We start from the raw sequence: 24,764 nt of genomic DNA, 5'->3' as shown, positions 1-24,764 counted from the left end.
TCCTAAGTGCAGGACCCTGCATTTATCCTTATTGAACCTCATTAGATTTCTTTTGGCCCAATCCTCCAATTTGTCTAGGTCCTTCTGTATCCTATCCCTCCCCTCCAGCGTATCTACCACTCCTCCCAGTTTAGTATCATCCGCAAATTTGCTGAGAGTGCAATCCACACCATCCTCCAGATCATTTATGAAGATATTGAACAAAACGGGCCCCAGGACCGACCCCTGGGGCACTCCACTTGACACCGGCTGCCAACTAGACATGGAGCCATTGATCACTACCCGTTGAGCCCGACAATCTAGCCAGCTTTCTACCCACCTTATAGTGCATTCATCCAGCCCATACTTCCTTAACTTGCTGACAAGAATGCTGTGGGAGACCGTGTCAAAAGCTTTGCTAAAGTCAAGAAACAATACATCCACTGCTTTCCCTTCATCCACAGAACCAGTAATCTCATCATAAAAGGCGATTAGATTAGTCAGGCATGACCTTCCCTTGGTGAATCCATGCTGACTGTTCCTGATCACTTTCCTCTCCTCTAAGTGCTTCAGGATTGATTCTTTGAGGACCTGCTCCATGATTTTTCCAGGGACTGAGGTGAGGTTGACCGGCCTGTAGTTCCCAGGATCCTCCTTCTTCCCTTTTTTAAAGATGGGCACTACATTAGCCTTTTTCCAGTCATCCGGGACTTCCCCCGTTCGCCACGAGTTTTCAAAGATAATGGCCAAGGGCTCTGCAATCACAGCCGCCAATTCCTTCAGCACTCTCGGATGCAATTCGTCCGGCCCCATGGACTTGTGCACGTCCAGCTTTTCTAAATAGTCCCTAACCACCTCTATCTCTACAGAGGGCTGGCCATCTCTTCCCCATTTTGTGTTGCCCAGCACAGCAGTCTGGGAGCTGACCTTGTTAGTGAAAACAGAGGCAAAAAAAGCATTGAGTACATTAGCTTTTTCCACATCCTCTGTCACTAGCTTGCCTCCCTCATTCAGTAAGGGGCCCACACTTTCCTTGGCTTTCTTCTTGTTGCCAACATACCTGAAGAAACCCTTCTTGTTACTCTTGACATCTCTTGCTAGCTGCAGCTCCAGGTGCGATTTGGCCCTCCTGATATCTTTCCTACATGCCCGAGCAATATTTTTATACTCTTCCCTGGTCATATGTCCAACCTTCCACTTCTTGTAAGCTTCTTTTTTATGTTTAAGATCCGCTAGGATTTCACCATTAACCATTTTACCTGACCATCTTCTGGACAGTCCAAATATGTTAAGTCTGTTATTCCTTTAAAGAAATAATAAACATTAGCCTGTTGTTCTAAACAGAGTTACCCAGACACCTAAACGTAAACACGCTGGATTAGATAAAACCATAAAACAAGTTTATTAACTAAATAGAGAGATGTTAAGTGAGTACCAGTAACGAGGCATAAAAGTCAGAAATGGTTACAAGAATAATAAAGGTAGAACACTTTCTAGTGCCTAATTTAACAAACTATATTAGATTCAAGCAACTTTCTCACCACATGCTTCCAGCAAGATTACTGACCAAACTCTTCAGGGCAGGACCCCCTGCCCCACTAGTCCAATGGCTGTTTCCTTTGTCATCTTAGGTGCAGAGAATGTGATAGTCAGGGAAGCAGAGGGGGTGTCTTGTGGTGTTTGCCCCTCCTTTTTATTGTTTTGGTCCCCCTTCTTGACGAACATTTCCAGGTGAGAACCAGGAGACAGTCTATGTGGAGGGATGTTTCCCACTGGTTTGTTTTCCATCTGTTTGAGTTTCCTTTGTTTCCCTTCCCTGCATGATGACTCTGTTTGCTTGCTCCTTAAATGCAAATTAAGGCAAGCATACATTGGTTTAGAACAGAACTCTTTGCTGACTTCTGCCTTGGCAGGGCTGTGGGTTTGGATCATGTGTTTAATATCATCATACAGGGGAATCTTATCACTTTTATTTTACAAGGACAATGTTGACTGGCAAATCATGACTTTTTCAAATGATCCCTTACAAGGCATACATTGTACAAAGATTTTTACAGCAGGGTGTGAATACTCAGGTATGTTCCGTCACAGCACCCATTCATTGAATGAGGCTGCGGTCCTGTGGAAAATATAGTATGTCCTCATGTAGTTGAAGACTGTATCATAATGCATACACACAATGGAGGTGAATTAACATTGCACAGGCAACTTTGATCCTGACATTGCTTAACTTTTGAGCTATATTTTGCAACTTTAACATTCTTTTAATGTTTTTTTAAGACTGTAATTCAATAAAGGATGTGCTGCAATATGTTACCATGCTGTGTCATCCTACATTTAGGACCTGACCTGTAACAAGTCTTTTGTGTAGTCTTTTTGCCAAAAGAAAAGAGAAGGAAAAAATGCTTTGAGCATTTAAATCCAAAAACGCAGTCCATATGAATGCCTTTAGTTTATTCTGGTAGATTGTGTATGCCATTGGAGGGTGGATCCTGGAAGTGTGTGAAATAGACCCAAGCTACGATTCCCCTCCAAGCTTCTGCTTCCTCTTGTAACTGAGTAAGAAAGATGTGGTGTATTTCAAGACTGGGGGGGGGGGGAAGGTGTGGGGGGAGGGAGGGAGGCTACAGGGTGTGGGGAGTTGGAGAGAGAAAGGAGGGAGTGGAAGAGGTTATAACAACTTGTCAGGCTTTTCCTGCTAAAATGTAAATGTTTGCTTTGCAAAGGGGTGGACACCAGAACTAGTTTTTTTCAGATGCTATAAATCCACTTGGGTCATGCTTTCTCTCAAAAAGCAATTGAAGCTTTATCTGCTCATTGTCTGAGAGAAATGGTAACTTGCATATATGATGTATGGAAAGTTTCTGGTGATGGGTACTACCTGTGTAATTGGAATAGATTTTATTGTATGGGTGGAGAAGTGACTGCTAAGGTGTTCTCTCTCTACCCTGAGTGCTTTATCCTTCTTCCATATGGAACAGGAAGGAGGTCAGACTCCCATCTGGAATTCCCCCGTTTAGTCCAGAGATGCTGTTAGAAGTGGGTTTTCAAATCCCAAAGATGTAAGTTGATTATATTAGCAATTCAAAAGAGAGTTTTAGGGAGGTAGGCTGGGCTCTGAATCAGGAAGTTTGTGCTTTTTAATTGGTGATATCACAGGCTTACTGGCTGTCCTTAGGCAAGTCGCTTAATCTTTCTGTGGCTAAATTTTCCAGGTGTAAAATAGGGCTAACACTTATTGGTTTCACAGGTGTGTATTGTGAGCCTAAATTACTTGTGTATTTGTGTTCGCTGCACTTGTCTCAGTCTACAAACATGTTACAAAATTTATATAGAACAAGGTAAAGGTTAAAATGGGACAGTACTACTCCCATAGACTGTAAAAGGAGGACCCCTGATGAACTTCCACTATCTTCCTACTCCAAACTACATTTCCTGGCTTGGTGCTTGTAAAACACTGTGATATTCTCAGCTGGAAGGTGTGATGGACTGTAAGAGCAAAGTGTTGGTGGTGGTGGTGGTGAAAAATTCTGTAGGGATATCTTTATTAGAAGAAGGCTGGCTTGGAAAAATCTTTTTCTCCTGCACTTTAAATAATTCACTGCCTTTCTGCTGAACACTTAACCTCATCAGCAGTCCATCCCCTGATCAAGTCTCAGGTTCAGATGATTTCACACTTATTTTCTTAGTTTTCAACCGGTCTTTGTTTTCTACATCATATAAGTATTATGGGATTTATAAATGCACTAGACCTTTGGGACATGTATCCTATAGTATCATAGAGGACCAGAAAACCATCCTAACCAGCCAACTGAAGACTACTGCTTCCAAGCAATATTCTCTGTGTGGCATAGAGTTGTGGGAGTTTTATGACACTTTCTCACAGTGCTTGTTGTTGTAGGGGTGTGACCAGGGGCATGTCTGGAGCATTTTGTGCTTTGGCAATCCCCAGCTGCATAATAAGCTCTTGGAGGCTATTGCAGCCTGGTCAACCTTGAGGGGGCTCTTAAATTGCATTTGGGCCAAACCGGTCCTTAGCCAGCCCCAGCTTGGAGGAGGAGAATTATAGAGGTGCAAAGCCATGTCATGCTGCTTCCTCCTCCTCCTCCCCGCATGCACATTTTCCTAATATCGTACCAAATGGAGATTAGTTATGGCTGAAGATTGAACCTTCTAGAGCTACACCACATACCTTGCTCTCTCCTCCAGGTAAGGAAGAATATACTTAGCAATGATGAGGCCCTCCATGGCAGGCTGTTGTTGGTTTGCTATAAAATGTTTGGTCTTGAGTATTTCAGTATTTCAGCTGATCTGCGTTGGATTGATTAAGGCTTTAGAGCTGTGAATCTCATACGTGTGTCTATTTGGCTCTATAGCAAAGCTGTAGATGCGTTCATGCTGAGAATCCTGGGGTTTACGCTTTGGCCTTCTGTGTGTAGTCTGCTAAACATACTTCAGATTACAGGCACGGGTGTTTGTCACTTTCTGCACGTATGCATGTGGAATGAGATTTTTTTTCCCCCCTTATTCCCAGCATATACTTAAGTTAGTTGCCTCAAATTCTAGATTCTGTAATATTCTGGGGAAGAGTCAATATCTTCTGTTCAGGTAAAATCCTTACTTTTGACTGATTAGTTCTGTTTGAATAGTTCTTCCTGGGTGCAATTCACTGTTGCAAGGGGACAGCCCAAAGTCCTCTGTAAACCCCACTGTGGGACTAAGCAGAGATAGGGTTACAGTGGAGAAGCTTTGTTGGGAGGGACCCTCCCTAGTAACACCACATAAACTAGCATGCAGGTGGTATTTGGGGGCAAGCTAACTGTGAACCCATGGAAAATGTGACTACAAAGATCTAACAACACAGGATCCCCAGAAAGTGGATGTTCCAAGCTATAGATTGGAATGGTAACTGTGGAGGGGGCTACATTGCAGCTACGTGGCCTTGTCCATTGGTTGTAGTTGGGTGAATTCCATCTCCCCTTCCTGCTTAGTTCCCCTTCATTGGCCTTACCGACAGATTAAACAGAGTTGCATTCCATTCTGACTGTCTGATTTTTTTCAAAAAGAAAAAGGACTTGTGGCACCTTAGAGACAAATTTATTTGAGCATAAGCTTTCGTGAGCTACAGCTCACTTCATCAGATGCATTCAGTGGAAAATACAGTGGGGAGATTTGTATACAGAGAACATGAAACAATGGGTATTACCATACACACTGTAACCAGAGTGATCACTTAAGGTGAGCTATTACCAGCAGGAGAGTGGGGGGAGAGGGCAACTTTTTGTAGTGATAATCAAGGTGGACCATTTCCAGCAGTTGACAAGAATGTCTGAGGAACAGGGAGGGGGGGAATAAACATGGGAAATAGTTTTACTTTGTGTAATGACCCATCCACTCCCAGTCTCTATTTAAGCCTAAGTTAATTGTATCCAGTTTGCAAATTAATTCCAATTCAGCAGTCTCTTGTTGGAGTCTGTTTCTGAAGTTTTTTTGTTGAAGTATTGCCACTTTTAGGTCTAATCGAGTGACGAGAGAGATTGAAGTGTTCTCCAACTGGTTTTGAATGTTATAATGCTTGACGTCTGATTTGTGTCCATTTATTCTTTTACGTAGAGACTGTCCAGTTTGACCAATGTACATGGCAGAGGGGCATTGCTGGCACATGATGGCATATATCACATTGGTAGATGCGCAGGTGAATGAGCCTCTGATAGTGTGGCTGATGTGATAAGGCCCTATGATGGTATCCCCTGAATAGATATGTGGACAGAGTTGGCAACGATAGGTTCCTGGGTTCTTTTGTGTGGTTGCTGGTGAGTATTTGCTTCAGGTTGGGGGGCTGTCTGTAAGCAAGTACTGGCCTGTCTCCCAAGATCTGTGAGAGTGATGGGTCGTCCTTCAGGATAGGTTGTAGATCCTTGAGGATGCGTTGGAGAGGTTTTAATTGGGGGCTGAAGGTGATGGCTAGTGGCGTTCTGTTGTTTTCTTTGTTGGGCCTGTCCTGTAGTAGGTGACTTCTGGGTACTCTTCTGGCTCTGTCAATCCGTTTCTTTACTTCAGCAGGTGGGTATTGTAGTTGTAAGAATGCTTGATAGAGATCTTATAGGTATTTGTCTTTGTCTGAGGGGTTGGAGTTGCTGAAGCTGCAAACTTCTATCCTTGCACTGGTTGTGGCAACTGAATGTTCATGTCCAAAGCTATCTGGATCTGGAGCATTTTAATATAGGGTGGCCAAAAGATGGTTGTAGCAGTGGGCTCAGAAAGCTCACCCAGTGAGAATCTTTATACTGGACCGGTTAATCCAAATTCCCATCTTTTGGAGAAACGTTGCTTTCTCTATGAAAAGATAACTTCTGGGTAGGAAAGACGTGGTTAAAATAGCCATTGTCCCTAAAACCCTCAATTTTTGGCAGACATTGCCAGATCTCCACCTGGACAAATATACCAAACATATTTCTTTTAGGAAATCTATTTGTTTATAGGCTTTTCTGGAGTTCTGTAATATTTCAGCACTGCACATTGTGTCTGTGAGGCTGGGAATCCTTGTTATCCCCAGCTTACCTATGGGGAAACTGAGGTACAGTGAGTGGAGATTTGCCTGAAAAAGTCCTACAGCAGAGTCGGGAAGAGAACATGGACTTCCTGAATCTTATTCCAGGGCCATAATGCAGGATCCGATTTGTATTGGACCTGGACACATGCAGCCTGTTTATCAGAGATATAAACATAACATTTGTGTAGGTATTTATGCACATGTAGTATTAGTATAGGCACCTAATAATGTACATATTATCACAACAGTGCATCCAAATCTGGTAATTACCAACACCAGTGGCCAGGTATGATCTAATTGGCCACTTGCACTGGCAGTTGCCCATGTGCACGGTAACTTGAGGGACAAACTGGGCATTTGCATGTGTACAGTTTCCCCCCCCCCCCCCCAAGCGCACAGGTTTGATTCTTGGAGATGCAGTCTTGTGATGCTGTTGTAAGGTAGGTAGCTTGTTGCATAGTTAACCACGTGTTGAAAGGTAATGGGATCATCTCCGAGAGAGTTTTTTTCTCAGTGGGATTTCTAACTATATGTGGTGCTTCTGCTATATGACACACAAGTCTTCCATGATTTAGTTATGGTAGAACATTTGATGAGTAGCCTTTGACACAAGGAGTTTTTCTTTTGATGTTAAGTGTTATAGTACTGGAAAATCGTGATGGGAAGCGAGTGCAAACTAACCCTAAATGATGATGCAATGGCTAGTTATGTTACTTTTAGAAATATTAAGTCTCTTGTATTGGCAATGGAATTTCATACATAGAGCAAGAGAGCATGGGGTTAGCACGTGAATTAGGATGTGCAATAGAGTTCACCTACCAATTCTTAGTTTGACAATGTGTATCCGCATGGGCTGCTTTTCTTCAGTCCACATCTATTGCTGCCTCGTAGTCATGTTTTAGTGGGGGAGGGAGCCTCTTGACACTTTCTTTGCCTCCAACCCCCTGTGAGTGTCAGATTGAAATCCTGTTCTATAGTGATGGTATCTCTCCCCTACAACTACATTGTACAGGAGCTATCGCTAGCAGGAGTTTTTAAGCGATTGGATTTTGAATTGCTGCATTGTTCATCTGATTAAATTGTATTTAATTAGCTTTGTGTGTTTATCCTTTTGTTTCAGTGAAAAGATAACGGTGGGGGGAGGGGAGAGATTAAAAACTGTCTAAATGAAGCTTCGTATTTAAAACACATATAAAACCTCCATAAGATGCCTTTTTATTCTGCAGCCCTTTATCTTCCTTCACAAGCTTTCTGAGAATGAGTAGTGCATGTTGAGGTTTATCTTTGCTTTTATGTGCAGTAGCCACATGCTTAACATTGAGCACATTTGAGTTGCATTTCATAGGGTTTTCACAATCCTTTTATAAAGGGACTGATCTGTTAACATCTCCCTCTTTAGATCTAGCAGGCAGGATGTTCTTCCATACAAAGAAGAGCTCACAGTCTTTCTTGCCAGACCAGTAAGTGAATGATTTCAAGCCTGGTGGGCAATACTTGTGTCCAGGCGTAACACAGACAGACCACAGTAGTGGGCAGCTGCATATAATTTTGAACTCCACTCATTGAACTGTAATAAAACAATATAAGCACTGCTTGGGGGAAAGATTGGATGCAGTTATCCTTACACGAGGCTCGGGCATATGAAAGCAGTGCTGGCTGACAAGAGGATTTTGAGATTTGATTTTGATTGAATTGCAGAATTGAACAGACCAGGAATGTCAGTGGAAGGCTAAATGCCTGTAGTGCCATAAAGTTTTATTCATGTGAGGCTTTCCAATATAAAGTAGATGGATTATTGGAAAAGGTGTCAAGAGACATGAAATAGAAGGGCCCAAAACATAAAATGTGTGTATAAGGGTAAAATTACTTCTTGCTTAGTACATAATTAGCTTACAAAAATGTTTTGAATAATTGTTTTTGTTTGTTTTGTTCATATTTTTAAGCTAATTTATTGCATGGTATAAAAATGCAGTCCTTCAGTTTCCCCTTCAGATCCTCCTTTAGGGAGAATACATGCTGCTTTTAGAATGGGATTTTTTTTAAAAGTGTACACTGTCTTAATTAAAATTAAAAATTAGCAGAGGAAGGGACTCTCTGTCTTTTGGTTGCTTACAAAAAAATAGTCCACCGGATATGATCGTCAAGCAGACACTGAAAACTATTATGCTCAAAAACAAGAGCGGGATGTGTATTCACATAGCACAACACACTGACTTATTTCATAGCTCAGTAATGCATACATAATTAGAGTCAAATTTGCATAGGACAGCTGATATCCAAATTTGTATGACATTAGAGACAGCTTTGCTCAGTTGCAATGAGCTATGAACAGTAAGTAAAGTTGCACAGAAGATTGTATGTGGGTGAACAGGAGTGTGTCATATTTGGTCTCTCTATTCTTTATCCATTTACAAAGTTCTGCCTCAGTAGACATTTATTTAAGCATGTTCTAAATCATATATTGTGACTATGGGAAAAAATATCCATAGCTTTATTGTGCATGCACTTGTTTAGAATTACAAAATAAACAAAGAGCTTCGGTGAAACGGGCCTTTTTTGTATCAAGCTATTTTTCAAATCTGTGTATTGAAATGAAAGGTTCATTCGGCTTACCTTTCTCAAACTGAGCAGTTCCTTATTACATTAGCAGTCCCATTTCTTTCTTTTGTAAGGTAGTATTAAGATGTATAATGTTGGCAGAATTGGGCCCCAAATTACCACAAATTATAACTATATGAAATTGTATCTAAATGTACAGTACAGTGTAAATCTGGTTTTCTTTTTGCTAAATGGTATTATTCAATGTGCTGGAGTGTTGTTAAAATGTTGTATTGAAAGTCTGGATTTGTAAACACACAGGGAAATAAGTGCCATGTTCTGTGCGGGTGGTAAACCTCTAAGGATTTATAAAATGTGTATTTACCACATGTTCTATGGATCATTCTTTCCCTTTATTTTGTTTTATGTTCTCTTTCAAAAATAAATGTGATGAATATTTATCTAATCAAATAGCCACTCGTTTACAGTGGATTTCTTTGAAGGCAAAGAGGGGAAAAGATCCAGCTATCATTTTTGAATTTTATGGTACAGATTCCGTGATTCCGGTTTTGTTCGCTTCACTTTTTTCTGGGGTGCATTACAGAATGGAATATGAGAAGTTGATTTCTGTGCGTTGTGCTAATGACCCTTAAGTGTGTGTCAGTGTCCCAGATCGTGTGTGGGAATCCGATGGGAGAAGGATGTTCACAAATGTTAGAAAGAGCCTTTTCAGAGTTTCTGCAGAGCTTTGTAATATGCTGGTCTCTGCAGCTGCACCATTCTTCTTACCCCCCAACCAACCCCTTGCACTGGCTGTGTATCTCTTGTGTTCATTTAAAATAGTTTTTAATTCTCAGCCTGTGAGTGATAGTGTTACATTTTTGTTCCAGTTTATTAAGGCAAACGTAACTAGCTACGCAGCCCCTGAGTGGTTGGTGCCTCGGCAAACTGATGATTTTTTTTTAAAAAACCTTTGTGCCAGCTCCATAAAAAGCTAGGTTGGTTCTGAACAAATTGTATGCCACTCTGTTACAAGGAAAACTGAATCATATGGCAGTGCCAGTCACTTTTTAAGTGAAAGGCAATCTATTCAGCATCAAATACAGGCTGCTGATGCTTGCCAAACCTGGAGGTCCATTGAGATAAGATTCTCATGACCTACAGTGCTTAAAACACATGCAGAGCTCTGAGACCTCAAAGAGCTAGGCACTTCAGATCCAGGATAGTAAAATAATGCAGTTTAACCTTTATTGGATCTTTCTGGCTAGCCTGTGGTTTAATTCTTTCCTGAAGATTAGAGGAGATTTTTTTTTATTCCTTTGGCTATGGCAAAGGGTGATGTTCTGAGCAATAGGATGATAGTTAGGCTACAGAATAAGCATGGGTTTACCTCACTGGATGATCTGATTGACGCACATTTTCTGCTTAAAGATTACTGCAGCTCATAAAGCAGCTTCTTAGCCATTTGGCCTGCTCTGTGCTAAATCAGATGGTCGTGATTTCTTATGTGACCCCTCACATCTTTCAACTGATTTCCAACAAAGTTTGAGAATATGGACCGGAATTGTCTTGGTGAGGTGGAGCTGATTCCCCTGCATGCTGTCCTCTGGGCCTAGTAAATCCAGTTACTCATTATGTAGTGGACATTGCAACAGATTAGTCACGCCTTCTGCCGTTGTGACTCCCCTCCCATCATAACTCCATCAGTGGTCCTTTACCACTGGGAACTCCACCCCAGCTCTTATCCCTGTTTTTTCACCTTCCTGTATTTCCAGTCATGCTTCAGCCTGAATATTTTCCTGATTGCATTGCTCTTAGCACAGCCTCCTAGAACCTATTTCAGGTCTCTTTTTGGCACCAGAATGCAGCCTGGACTGGCTTTGGGAAGGCTTGGGGTTTTTGTATTTATTTCTTTATTTAACGAATTGTCACCTCACCTTGGGGTGCCTTGGCTGGCAAATCCTAAGGCGTTCCCCCTCTAGCCTGATTCTACCGTCACATTCCACATAATGAATTGGTGTCCCCTGCCTGGGAGACTCCATCCCTCTCCATTTAGCAAGGGACCTGAGACACACTCCGCATCCAATGGTGATGGGGACCTATAGTCCCCTTGTCTATCCACCTTGTGTAAAGGAGGGCAGACTTCTTCTGAAACCACTTTAGCTTGAGTTCCTTTTCTAACCCCCTCTAGGTTACGAAGGGAGAAGGCTGGGGAAAGAGCACACCTAGCCACAGGAAAAGCAAGCAAGGAAGGAAGGAACAAAATAGATCTGTGTGTGGCTTGACCAGAACTTCTGTTGCTGCCACCCACAGGCCCTTTAGCAGGGCCAGAATCAGTGCGGGTCTGCTCATGTGATTGACCCAGCGGGGCTCAATTATGTTGTAGCTGCATAGATCACTTTTTTTTTCCAGCCCAGTCTCTGGATGTTAAAGAACCCCAAGTATAGGCCTGGATATGCTTTGGGTCAAAGATGTCAATTAGAGCAGATTGGGTTCAAGATGGACATACATTTTCTAAAGCTTCCATAACAGTGGGTCAGCGAACCATTAGGATGGTCTCCTGAACACATCCATACTAGAAATCTTCCATGAACCATGGAAGATGGACACATGCTCTGGAAATGTATTACAAATTTTTTGGTCATGATGCTTCTCAAAAGCATTAGCTTGACTTAATCCTATCACTTCCCCCTCCATCCGGGAAATACATTCAAACGTTTTACTAAGCGTAAATGATTATTTAGAGTTCTATTAGCCTCCAAAAGCTCATGTTGACAATAAGGAAGGAAAAGATCTTCAGCATTATTGAATAATCCCAACTCACTTCCGGAGTTTAAAAAGTTTCTGGGGGTGTGGAAATGCTGTATATATTAGCATTCCGTATATTTACTAGTGAATTGCTATAAGTGGAATTGTAGTGTAATACTTGAACAGTGTTTCTACTAAATGAGCCATCACAAATTCACAAACATTAACTACTGACATAAAAAGGTAATTTTTCTTATTTCTGGTAATAACTTAAATTCATTGATCTTGTTAGTTAATAACGTATTTAGACCAGGTGCTTTATTAAGTTGTACAATTATGAATGATGCTAAAATACATGTACTGGCATTAACACAGTCAAATTTGCTAAGCAGGTTTGCTAAAGCTTAATCTATGATGATTTATTCTTCTTAAATTCTGAAGGTGGTAACTATCTGAGATAAATTAGATCTGTAGAACCAGATCCTCAGGTGGTGTAAATTGGCATACTTTTGTTGTCACTGGATGCCAGCAGAGGATCTGGCCCTTGGTGTATCATATTTGCATCTAAGTTCATAAATTAATATTGAAAGATAGTTTTCCTCTAATTCTTAATTGTATCTGGAACTTTGTGACATCAATATAAATTGCATACTGTAATGGGAAAAAAAAATAGTCCACTAATACCATTTATCCTTTATGGATAAATACATAAACACAGAACAGGTATGGGCTCAATCCTGCTCCAAATTAAAGTTAAAGGCAAAAACTCTCATTGACTTCAGTGCTGCAGGGTAATTCTGACAATTTGGCCCAAAAGAATTTGAGTTGGAGCCCAATCCATGATTACAAACCCTTGCTCAAGGGACTTTACACAGAAATAAATGTCTGTACTTTCAGAAGCATTTGCAGGATTTGGTCTCAATAGGTAGTCAGCTGCTAGTGCTTGGTACATTTTTATTGGGTGTTCTGTTACAACAGGCTTTTTTTCCCCCTTTGTTTAAATTTGACATAGTATTTAAAATGGAACTGGGCACTGTCATGGAGTCTAAGTTTCCAGCCCACATTAGATGGAAAACATTTCTGCCTCATCAAAGAAATAATTGTGGTTGCTTTGCAAGGGGCAGGCCACTAGTTACTTCACATATTTTGGGGTGAAGGGTGTAGAGGGTATTAAGAAATTCTGGAGTCCATTCTGAGCCCCCCATAAGTTACACGGAACCCAGCCCAATCCCACATTTTGAAATAAATTTGTTTTAAATAATCATGTTAACAACAAGTGTTGCTTGAAGGAAACTTTAGAAACCAAATAGCACAGGTAAAAACTTTGTAAAAAGGCACTGCATAAACCCTACCCATTATATTCATTTTAATATTCAGAATTCAATCTCAAATAATTATCTTAGCCCCCACCCCTCCCAATCAAAAACTCACACTTGGAATTAGTACCACAACAACTGCAGTGCAGACCACAATAGGTTTGCTTCTCTAGAGCAACTCCGTGGGGGTGCTAATATTTCTCAGAGCAATTTGAAAACCCTACAGTGTGTACTGTGGATCCCAAGCTAATTCATTTGCTCAAACAAACAAACAATCATCTGCTGCTGAGGGAAGCCCTGTCTGGAATAGGATTTCTGAAAAAATTCAAACTTCCCCCTTTGTAATTTATGATCCCTTTAACAATGCCACTTTCTCAAATCCATGCATCATATATAAACAATGGGTCACATAGAAAAGTGTACTCCCCAGAGTATTACCAAGCATGTAATTCTGTCTTTAAATTCTTATGAGTGAATTGTAAGTACATGACTTCATAGGAACCGGTGAGACATTACAGCTTTTAATGATACTTTTTGCTTGTACATGTAATGCTTCATTTTTACTCTTTTTTTTTTCTTTATTAAATTGCTCCTTTTGTGCGTGCATGTGGCTGTGAGGAAGGGATCCCATCCATTACAGCATGCCCCACCCGACCCAGTCTTGGTGCGTGTTTGCCAAGGCAGTTTCTCACCTCCTCGGGCAGGCACTCTAAGATCATGTCCTGTCTGACTAGGTTTATGAAGTTTTTTCACCCACTCCTTTGTTCTCAAAGAAGAACTCCCCTGAGAACAACTACTCCTTTTCTTCCTGTGTAAATGCCAGCCCTGCCTCACTTTCCCCCGGTTTGCAGCAAGTTGTCCTAAAACGCCTGTAATGCTGGTTTACACTGTCCACTAGGGGGCATTGAAGAGAGGCAGCATGCTGCCTTGGAGGCTAAGACTAAATACTTGGGTGTAGATGTGACATCCACCCCCCCCCCCGCAAGCCTGATGTGCAAGTACAAAGTAAGCTCCGAATCATACCTCTCCTGCACCAGCCCACTATTGCTATCCATCCACATCTTTGATCTTTCCAATCATGTATATTTTCATAAATTTCCCAGAAAATAGAGGTCAAACTTATTTCATTCTTGAATTGCTTGCTCCCACTTTTTTTTTTTTTTTTTTTTAACAGCAACATCTTGGATTAGGTAAAACGCAGGTGACCAAACATCTTTAGCAAATCGCAGCTGCCATTCTGTCTGCAGCAGCAGGGTTTGAATCTGGCTGCTTATCTAATACAAGGAAGAAGCTGCACTTTTTACAGCTTTTTGTAGCACAGTTTGTGGGCTTGCCCCTTATAATACAATTATGAAGGTTAACAGGAAAAAACTGGGTCCAGGAGTGATTCTAGGCAGCTGGCAATCCCAGCGAATTGGAAGCGCACCACCAGTGAAAACTGCAGTGAAAAGCAAATTAAACCTCATATCTGCCATCTCACTCGCTTTTCTCTGCTTTCCTGTTTGGACTTGAAAGGTGATTGGAGCCAAGGCAGTGACAGTTGACGGAAGTGCTGCAAGGAGAGAGTATTTATTTACAGTGAATCGTGGTGATGCTTGTTCAGGATGCGGTTTCACGCAGGATGTTCTGTCCCCACCCCCGGTTTGATCATTTCTCCAACACCCCTCCTCCCCCCCGCCCCCCCCCCAAAAGCCTTGATTGTTTGAGGCCACAGCTCATGCTTGGAGAAACATTGTGCTACATGCCTGTGCTTGGAATGCTCTGTTAATGTGCCATCATAGGAAGTTCCTGTATTGGGTATAGAGGCAACTATCAGAAGTAACTCACATCCAGATGTGTTTAAACACAACTCTAATCGTTATGTGTTTAAAATAGGGAAGTAGGCTGACTACACATGCTGCAAACTATGGTTAATGTGGGCTGCTTAATTCATTGCCAGAAATTCTGCCAGTTGATGTTGTAATGTGTTCCTTCCCTCCTCCCTTCCCCCCACCCAAAAAAAAAAACCACCACCACCACCACCCAAACCCAAGTTTTAATACCACACAAATGCTGAACTAGAATTACTTAATACAAAAGTTACTGAATTTTTATTTCACTTTAGCTTTTGGACATGGGATTTCACCTAGCTCTCACTGTCCTGATAGTCTTTTCATTTCAATTCCAATTAGATTGGAAAATACTTCAGAAGAACATCATCTTTGTGGATGAATTTCACTCAGCCATAAATAGAGAGGACTGTAATGCTGTTTTGATCTAAAGAGCAGTTACTGGGTAACACCTTTTCAACATACTATCTAAACCATTTGCAACATATAATCATACTTCTATACTTTACCATAGTATTGTGCGTCTCAGTTTGTTTAATGTTTGCAAAGTATTTTGAAAATGTAGAGCACTAGATAAGCACCCTATTGTTTCTGAATGCTGTTGGTCTGCTGCCAAAAAGAAAACAATCAGACTCCTCCTTCAGGTGTAGTTTTCATACTGCGAAAAGTTGACAGTTGTTGGGTATATTGAGATATCCTGTCTCAATCAAATTCAAAACTTGCAGAAAGGTACTAGACTGACATAACTGGAAAACAAAACTCTCTTTTCACAGAACAAGTACAGGATGAGCAGTTGCAGTGGAGTTACTGCTGCTCGTTGTGGAGCAAACTGTTCTGAAGGGATGTCTTTATGGTTGAGCACTCACTTCAGTCTCAATGCCTACCAGAGTTGATCTTTAGCCTTTACTGAAACTGCTAACAAACTGCCATGCAGCTTGATAATGTTCACACTTCTCCACTCAGAAATAGACCGAGACCACCAATTCCTTGCATGTAGGTCACTCACAACCATGAGTAACTTTTGTTACTATCAAATTGGGCCATATTTAGCCTCTGAGCGAATGAGAGAATTTCTGTATCGTGTTACTCCTGGGCAGAATAGGCAGCTCAGAGACCTGCTATGGTGCACAGGTTTTCCTTCCTGGGTATTGAGCCAGGAAGTTACTGAAACGGGGAAGCGGGGTGTGGGAAGGTAGTGTGTTTTGGTTTTGACCTTATTTTTTTTTTAAACTATTTTTAAAAGTACATTTTAATTAGTTTTTATAGCTGGAAAAAGGACTCTAATACTTGTGTTTTCCACTCACGGCTTTTAATTACATCATTGCTATCATCAGGGCCTTTCTGCAATCCCCACATTGTTCAATAGACCCAGTGAAATGCTTTTAGGAAACTGTAAAAGCCAGTAACGTGCATCCAGAGGACCTGGTTGTAGTCAGCATTCAGGCAACCAAAACAACTGTCTGGATAACTTTATGGCCAGTACATATACTGCATTGTGTAGTGTGTTGTCTTGCAACAGTTTCAGAAAAATGAGAGCATGACTACTGCATTTGTTATACCTCCCTCACAGACTGCATTACACGTGCAATTATGTTAAGTCACAAATGGAAGAAGTAGTTAGGATTATAAGCCTACACTCAAGCTTCCAAATTGTCTCTTGTGTTGTGAGTTAAAATTCAAGCTAGCAGACATTCTATTACATGCCACTAGGATTTATCAGTGCCCTTCATTGCTTCCAAGTTTCATGTGCACCTTTATGTTTCACAACTATTCCCTGGTGTTCCACTGTGGTGGCAACATTTTGTTAGGATCCTTTCAGTGTTGTGTTTTCCTTGTGTCATATTGTCTTCCCATGGTTGAAGTAAAAATAACAGGGTCCAATAATGACTTTTTCACCATAGAGCAGCATCAAAGGATTTGTTCACAATATTGTGTATCTTGTGACTTGCATTCTTTTTGAAATTAAATTGAAGACTTTCAAAAGCATGCAGTTCTCACTGTTGATGGATCTCCGAGGTGAGCCAGAACCACACCCTTAAAGCCGTAAGGTGAGACTTGCAAAGTTACCTAAAGGATTTACATGTCCATTTCCCATTAAAATTAATGGCATCTGGACAACCAAACTGAGAGGCTTGGAAAATTCCATTTTTGAAAATTCCACCCATGACTGTTCTAATTGAACAGCAAATGCCAACAAGCTCTAAAAACTGGGATAAGGTTCTCACTTTTTAAAGATGAAAATGGTGGATGTCGCTTGACATCTCAATATTTGCTGTGTCAAAATTTGTAATTCATTTTCTCAGTGACAGAGAAATCTCTACAGATGGCAACTACAATGTGCAGTTATCTGAAACAGTGAATGTCACAAGTATAGGTGCCATTGCAGGCTTTTTTTTTTAAGGATAATAGAAAATAAGAATATTGATGCCTCACCTTTTTCTTACAAATAAACAAGACCGATGTCATAAAATTCAGATGGCTTCTGATGGTTTTTTAAACTTAGTTTAAATTATATTGGCTTAAATACCGGAATTTACCCTTTTGTATTGATCTAATTTGTCTGCCTTTATGCTTTTTAATATGAATGCATGCGGACCTTTAGAAATCACAACTATTATTCTATCAAGGCTAGAGCAAAAAAAATAATTTCAGTCCTCTTCTTTATATACATATGCTCGCGCCGTACACCACCTAGCTGTTTCAAATGTAAACCTGTGGGGTGTTCCTCAAGCATGAAATAACATTAAAACATTGCAAGTGTGTCAGAATCATATAGTTTTTACAGCATGTCTCCTATTCCCATCATTTCCTGGATGTGTCCATTTTTAATCCTTCAGTTGCATCAACATCAGCAAAGAGATAGTCAAGTCCTTACTTCTATAAGCAGATATCTATGAACAGACTATTCAAGGCATATTTAATTTCTAGTAGGCATACTTTAGCCAGACAAAAGTCTTTTTCATTGTGTTTTCTTCGCTCATTTTCAAAAGTCCTCTGGCTGAAAGTGAATGCCCCATTGTGAACTGTTTGGGGTTGAACAGTCTGTGGGGTTTGACTTAAAACAACAACAAAAAAAAACAACAAAACCTGTATATAATGTGACGTAGTGAGTGGAAATCGATTTTTTAATACACTGGTCTAGGGAAGATTTTTGTAGTGTCCAAGGGATTTAGAAGCTCAAGTTCAATTGACTTTACCTGGGACTTGTACTCATAAATCTCTTAGGCAATTCTGAATCTCTTTCCTTGTGTGTGATCATGTCTCCCTCTAGTTGCCATCCTCAAAAAGGATAGGCGTGTGCTGGTTACTCACAATGGAAGGAGTTACTTCCTCTGCTCAAGTCTGTGCAAGGAGCTTTGTGCTTTGGTGCTGCAGGTCCAGGGTGCTATCCCCTTTGACAGCCAGTGCTATCTGGAAGTTACAAATGGGTAGTATATACAAGGAACCTTGCTTCAATGTGCTGAAATGTACTGTTTAAAAACTGGAATGGGTAAACTGGGATTGAACAGAACACTTTGTTTTTTAGAAGCCAACTTGAATCAAACTTTTTTGATGGTCTCAATTGTTTGGCTAAGTGTGATTTCCAGCCAAGACAGGTTTCAGAGTAGCAGCCGTGTTAGTCTGTATTCGCAAAAAGAAAAGGAGTACTTGTGGCACCTTAGAGACTAACAAATTTATTAGAGCATAAGCTTTCGTGAGCTACAGCTCACTTCATCGGATGCATTTGGTGGAAAAAACAGAGGAGAGATTTATATACACACACACACAGAGAGAACATGAAACAATGGGTTTATCATACACACTGTAAGGAGAGTGATCACTTAAGATAAGCCATCACCAACAGCAGGGGGGGGAAGGAGGAAAACCTTTCATGGTGACAAGCAGGTAGGCTAATTCCAGCAGTTAACAAGAATATCAGAGGAACAGTGGGGGGTGGGGTGGGAGGGAGAAATACCATGGGGAAATAGTTTTACTTTGTGTAATGACTCATCCATTCCCAGTCTCTATTCAAACCTAAGGTAATTGTATCCAGTTTGCAAATTAATTCCAATTCAGCAGTCTCTCGTTGGAGTCTGTTTTTGAACCTTTTTTGTTGAAGTATAGCCACTCTTAGGTCTGTGATCGAGTGACCAGAGAGATTGAAGTGTTCTCCAACTGGTTTTTGAATGTTATAATTCTTGACGTCTGATTTGTGTCCATTCATTCTTTTACGTAGAGACTGTCCAGTTTGGCCAATGTACATGGCAGAGGGGCATTGCTGGCACATGATGGCATATATCACATTGGTAGATGCGCAGGTGAACGAGCCTCTGATAGTGTGGCTGATGTGATTAGGCCCTATGATGGTATCCCCTGAATAGATATGTGGACAGAGTTGGCAACGGGCTTTGTTGCAAGGATAGGTTCCTGGGTTAGTGGTTCTGTTGTGTGGTCTGTGGTTGCTGGTGAGTATTTGCTTCAGATTGGGGGGCTGTCTGTAAGCAAGGCATTGGCACCCTGACAGCAGGATTGTCTGGCTATGTAGACTCCCTCCTCAGGCCCTTCGTTACCAGCACTCCCAGCTATCTTCGAGACCCCACCGATTTCCTGAGGAAACTACAGTCCATTGGTGATCTTCCTAAAAACACCATCCTAGCCACTATGGATGTAGAAGCCCTCTACACCAACATTCCACACAAAGATGGACTACAAGCCGTCAGGGACAGTATCCCCGATACTGTCACGGCTAACCTGGTGGCAGAACTTTGACTTTGTCCTGACCCATAACTATTTCACATTTGGTGACAATGTATACCTTCAAATCAGCGGCACTGCGATGGGTACCCACATGGCCCCACAGTATGCCAACATTTTTATGGCTGACTTAGAACAACGCTTCCTCAGCTCTCGTCCCCTAATGCCCCTACTCTACTTGCGCTACATTGATGACATCTTCATCATCTGGACCCATGGAAAAGAAGCTCTTGAGGAATTCCACCATGATTTCAACAATTTCCATCCCACCATCAACCTCAGCCTGGACCAGTCCACACAAGAGATCCACTTCCTGGACACTACGGTGCTAATAAGCGATGGTCACATAAACACCACCCTATATCGGAAACCTACTGACCGCTATTCCTACCTACATGCCTCTAGCTTTCATCCAGATCATACCACTCGATCCATTGTCTACAGCCAAGCGCTACGATATAACCGCATTTGCTCCAACCCCTCAGACAGAGACAAACACCTACAAGATCTCTATCATGCATTCCTACAACTACAATACCCACCTGCTGAAGTGAAGAAACAGATTGACAGAGCCAGAAGAGTACCCAGAAGTCACCTACTACAGGACAGGCCCAACAAAGAAAACAACAGAACGCCACTAGCCATCACCTTCAGCCCCCAACTAAAACCCCTCCAACGCATCATCAAGGACCTACAACCTATCCTGAAGGACGAGCCATCGCTCTCTCAGATCTTGGGAGACAGACCAGTCCTTGCTTACAGACAGCCCCCCAATCTGAAGCAAATACTCACCAGCAACCACAGACCACACAACAGAACCACTAACCCAGGAACCTATCCTTGCAACAAAGCCCGTTGCCAACTCTGTCCACATATCTATTCAGGGGATACCATCATAGGGCCTAATCGCATCAGCCACACTATCAGAGGCTCATTCACCTGCGCATCTACCAATGTGATATATGCCATCATGTGCCAGCAATGCCCCTCTGCCATGTACATTGGCCAAACTGGACAGTCTCTACATAAAAGAATGAATGGACACAAAGCGCAGTGGTTTGAGCATTGGCCTGATAAACCCAGGGTTGTGAGTTCAATCCTTGAGGGGACCATTTAGGGATCTGGGGCTAAAATTGGGGATTAGTCCTACTTTGAGCAGGGGGTTGGACTAGATGACCTCCTGAGGTCCCTTCCAACCATGGTATTCTGTGAAATTATAACATTCAAAAACCAGTCGGAGAACACTTCAATCTCTCTGGTCACTCGATCACAGACCTAAGAGTGGCTATACTTCAACAAAAAAGCTTCAAAAACAGACTCCAACGAGAGACTGCTGAATTGGAATTAATTTGCAAACTGGATACAATTACCTTAGGTTTGAATAGAGACTGGGAATGGATGAGTCATTACACAAAGTAAAACTATTTCCCCATGGTATTTCTCCCTCCCACCCCACCCCCCACTGTTCCTCTGATATTCTTGTTAACTGCTGGAATTAGCCTACCTGCTTGTCACCATGAAAGGCTTTCCTCCTTCCCCCCCCTGCTGTTGGTGATGGCTTATCTTAAGTGATCACTCTCCTTACAGTGTGTATGATAAACCCATTGTTTCATGTTCTCTCTGTGTGTGTGTATATAAATCTCTCCTCTGTTTTTTCCACCAAATGCATCCGATGAAGTGAGCTGTAGCTCACGAAAGCTTATGCTCTAATAAATTTGTTAGTCTCTAAGGTGCCACAAGTACTCCTTTTCTTCCAGCCAAGACAGGAACCTAAATGACTGAAATAACATCAGAGAAGATGTTCTTATGGTACAGAAGGAGTTGGAGAAGAACTGAAAATCTCAGGCCACTTTCAGCCTAATTTGGTAGCTTCCAGGGATTTGCTTAGTTCATACAAGTTTTGGATAGCAAATGTGTGCTTTCCAAACCTGAAATCTAAATATTTTGAGGTTTCCCATCCCTTTAATAATAAAAAACAAAACAACCCACTCCAAAGAAGGCCACAAATAACTTTTTTTTTTTTAAATACTTTAAATTCATGAGGCCAGCTTTTGTGGAGATGCAGCCCTGCTCCTTAAAAATTCCTCTTGTCCTCCAGGAAGGGGAGGAGGTGGTGGTTGTTGTTTTACAGGAACTCAGTGTTGTTCAGTGGACGACAGCCTGCAGTACAGTGGGAAAATGTAAAGGGCTAGGAATGAGAGAGAGAACTTGGCTGTACATTGACAGAATGTTTTATAGCAGTCATTAACAAATAGCTGAATGTAATCTCCTGTTGTCAGATGCTCATAATTAGGGCCTTAACTGGGAGCTGTGTGTGTGTGTGTGTGTGTGTGTGTGTGTGTGTGTGTGTAAGATAACTGAAAATACTGCATTGGGCCTGGTTTTAGGAGACAGCTGCCAAAGAGAGCAATTCCCCCACCCCTCACCCCCAACCAGTGCTGGCAGTGTCAAGCAAATGGCAGTGGAGGACATTGAACACTCAGTGTCTTCCCTACCGTGACTTGGGGTTTAAGGGAGGCACTTGGGTCTGCTTGTGTAGTGGATGGCACAAGGACCTGCAGAGCCAATAGCATCCATGTCCCTCTTGTCTCTCCCCCCACCTCCCCTGCCCATCCCTTGGGGAGGAAGGGGAAGTGAACTGCCTCCTCTAAGCCTCCCAGAATGAGGAGCAGGAGGAAGAGAAACAACCCCTGTCTCCAAGAGATCCTTCAGTTCTCAGTCCACTTTGGCAGGTGGGGAGTAGGTCGTCTTCTCCCTCTCCCTCACCCCTCCTCCCCCATATTCCTGGGTGTATGTGGAAAGGAATCTGCAGAGGAGAGAAGTGATGTATGTAGTGGCTAGGTGATGGTGAGTATTCGGGGGCCGGGGACACGGGAGAGGATGAGAAGATGTATAACTGGGTCAGATGAATCAGTCCAGTGTGGGTGTGTCTAGGTGTTAGAGGATGGCGCGAGTGCATGTTGGGAGAGAAGTCATGTGACGGCTGACACTGGATGGATTCAAGTAGATGGATTCATTCTCTGCCTCCATGTCTCAGCCTGTAACTGCAAAAGGGAGCTTTTAACTAGGGGGAACCTGGCTGAGGGAGAAAGACAACATACAGGTTGCGATGGGGGTAGAGAGCATGCTGGGCAGTGGGCCTCCCTGCCAAACTCTTGGCTTCGCTGTCCAATCCCCAGCCCCATGCCCACCTGTGCCCTCCTGTTTTCTTCCATAATCCTTTGCATCACCTTACCCCTGGCCATCCTGTGTTTTTAATAAGCCTCAGCAGCTTCTCTGGTCTGTCAGACCAGGCCCCTCCTTTTGCAAACCAGGACAGGTTTGTCTGAGGAAGGGTAGACATCTGGGTCTGGAAGCTCAGTGTGTGTCCAACTGGGTTGCAACCCTCCCGCTCCTAACACTTACAAGGGGGTATGGAGACCGTGATTATGGCAGGCCAGAATGTCAGAGGCCCTGGGCAAAGTCCTGGTCCCATTGATGTTAATGGCAGAGCTCCTGTTTACTCCTTAGGGACAGGATTTCAACCCCCGAGTTTGCAGCTCCTCTCCAGAGACTGCTGTGTCCTCCTGTGGCAGCCCAGTATTTCCCTCTGCTTGAAAAAGACAGGTTCACGCACTTATTGAAAATCTTCAATTTGGATGGAAAGCTTCATTCCTTTCTTACAATATCGGTAAAAGATCAGGAAATCACAAGTTTAACCCAACATTCATGTCCTCCCTAACCTCTGCTCCGACATCTTATGGGCCAAATATCTTAAAACCTAAATATGCACCTAGACCGGGGTGGGCAGACTTTTTGGCCTGAGGGCCACATCTAGGTATAGAAATTGTATGGTAGGCCATGATTGCTCACAAAATTGGGGTTGGGTGGGTGAGGGCTCTGGCTGAGAGTGCTGGCTTAGATGTGGGGTCAGAAATGAAGAGTTTAGGGGTGCAGGAGGGGGCTCTGGGCTGGGGCAGGGAGGGCTCCTGCTGGGGGTGCGGGCTCTGGGGTGGGGCTGGGTATGAGGAGTTTGGGGTGTAAGAGGGTGTGCCGGGCTGGGACCGTGGGGTTAGGAGGACAGGAGGGGGATCAGGGCTGGGGCAGGGGTTTGGGGAGCGGGGAGTTAGCTCAGGGATACAGGCTCGGGGGAGCGCTTACCTCAAGCAGCTCCTGGAAGCAACAGCATGTATGCCCTCTGGCTCCTACGCACAGGCGTGGCTAGGCAGCTCTGTTGTGCACTGTCCCCTCTGCAGGTGCCGCCCCTACAGCTCCTATTGGCTATGGTTACTGGCCAATGGGAGCTGTGGGGGTGGCGCTTGGGGTGGGGTCCCCTGGCTGCCCCTACACGTAGCTCAATGGCTGTATTAAAACGGCTGGCGGGCCGGATGTGGCCCGCAGGCTGTAGTTTGCCCACCCCGACCTAGATGTACACAGCTTCACAACTGACTCACTTTCAAATCCAACGCAGAACAATCCACAGTGCGTGCTTGCAAGCCCTCATTTTCACTCTTGAGCACAAAACCTGAACTCCTGCCTCATTTTTTGTATGCACAAGTAAGACAATAGGCTTTAACTGTGCATGAATTTTTTTTTGTTTTGTTTTGGTAAAACATCTTAATCTTGCTGAGGTTAGATTTCAGGTCACATGTTTGAGTGAGATGGTGAGGAACTGAACGTGTGCATTATCTGTGCACATAGTTCTATGAAATCACGTGCGTATTGAGTGTACATACTGGATATATTGTATCCAACAAATTAAAATCCTCTCTCCGTAGCTCCATTCCTAGAAAAGAAAAAAAATCTTGTGGCATACAGTTACAAACTGGCACAGATTAAATAATAAGACAAGCAGACAGTGTAATACTTTGGTATGGATGATAAAACTATGCAGAATCTATGCAGAAGTTTAGGCTTATCATTCATGGGTTACACTGTGGCTCCTAATTCATGGCAACAGAGTCAGGCTTGCAGGCCATACCATCTAGTGAGCTCTAATGTGTATTTGAATAGCACAGTGTGCCGGTGGACGGACGGGGACACACACACACACACACACACACACACACATATACACATATTGGTTGG

The 24,764-nt window shown here is 42.6% G+C and overlaps 1 protein-coding gene across 25 annotated transcripts in view; it reads left to right on the top strand.

Moving 5' to 3' along the window:
* The window catches only part of FOXP1 (forkhead box P1), a 510,145-nt gene that overhangs the window by 108,407 nt on the left and 376,974 nt on the right, over window positions 1–24,764 (top strand). For 2 of the 25 annotated variants that reach the window (XM_043519265.1, XM_043519264.1), the window contains exon 1: window positions 15,315–15,408. The exons of the other annotated variants lie outside the window; for them this stretch is intronic. The gene's annotated coding sequence lies outside the window, so the exon portion shown is untranslated. Of the gene's footprint in view, window positions 1–15,314; window positions 15,409–24,764 lie in introns of those variants that run through there. 25 annotated transcript variants of the gene reach the window in all.

This window comes from Dermochelys coriacea, chromosome 7 (assembly GCF_009764565.3).
Source record: "Dermochelys coriacea isolate rDerCor1 chromosome 7, rDerCor1.pri.v4, whole genome shotgun sequence".
Lineage (NCBI taxonomy): Eukaryota > Metazoa > Chordata > Testudines > Dermochelyidae > Dermochelys > Dermochelys coriacea.
The sequence above is the reverse complement of the archived record's forward strand: the minus strand, read 5'-3'. Positions and strand labels throughout refer to the sequence as shown.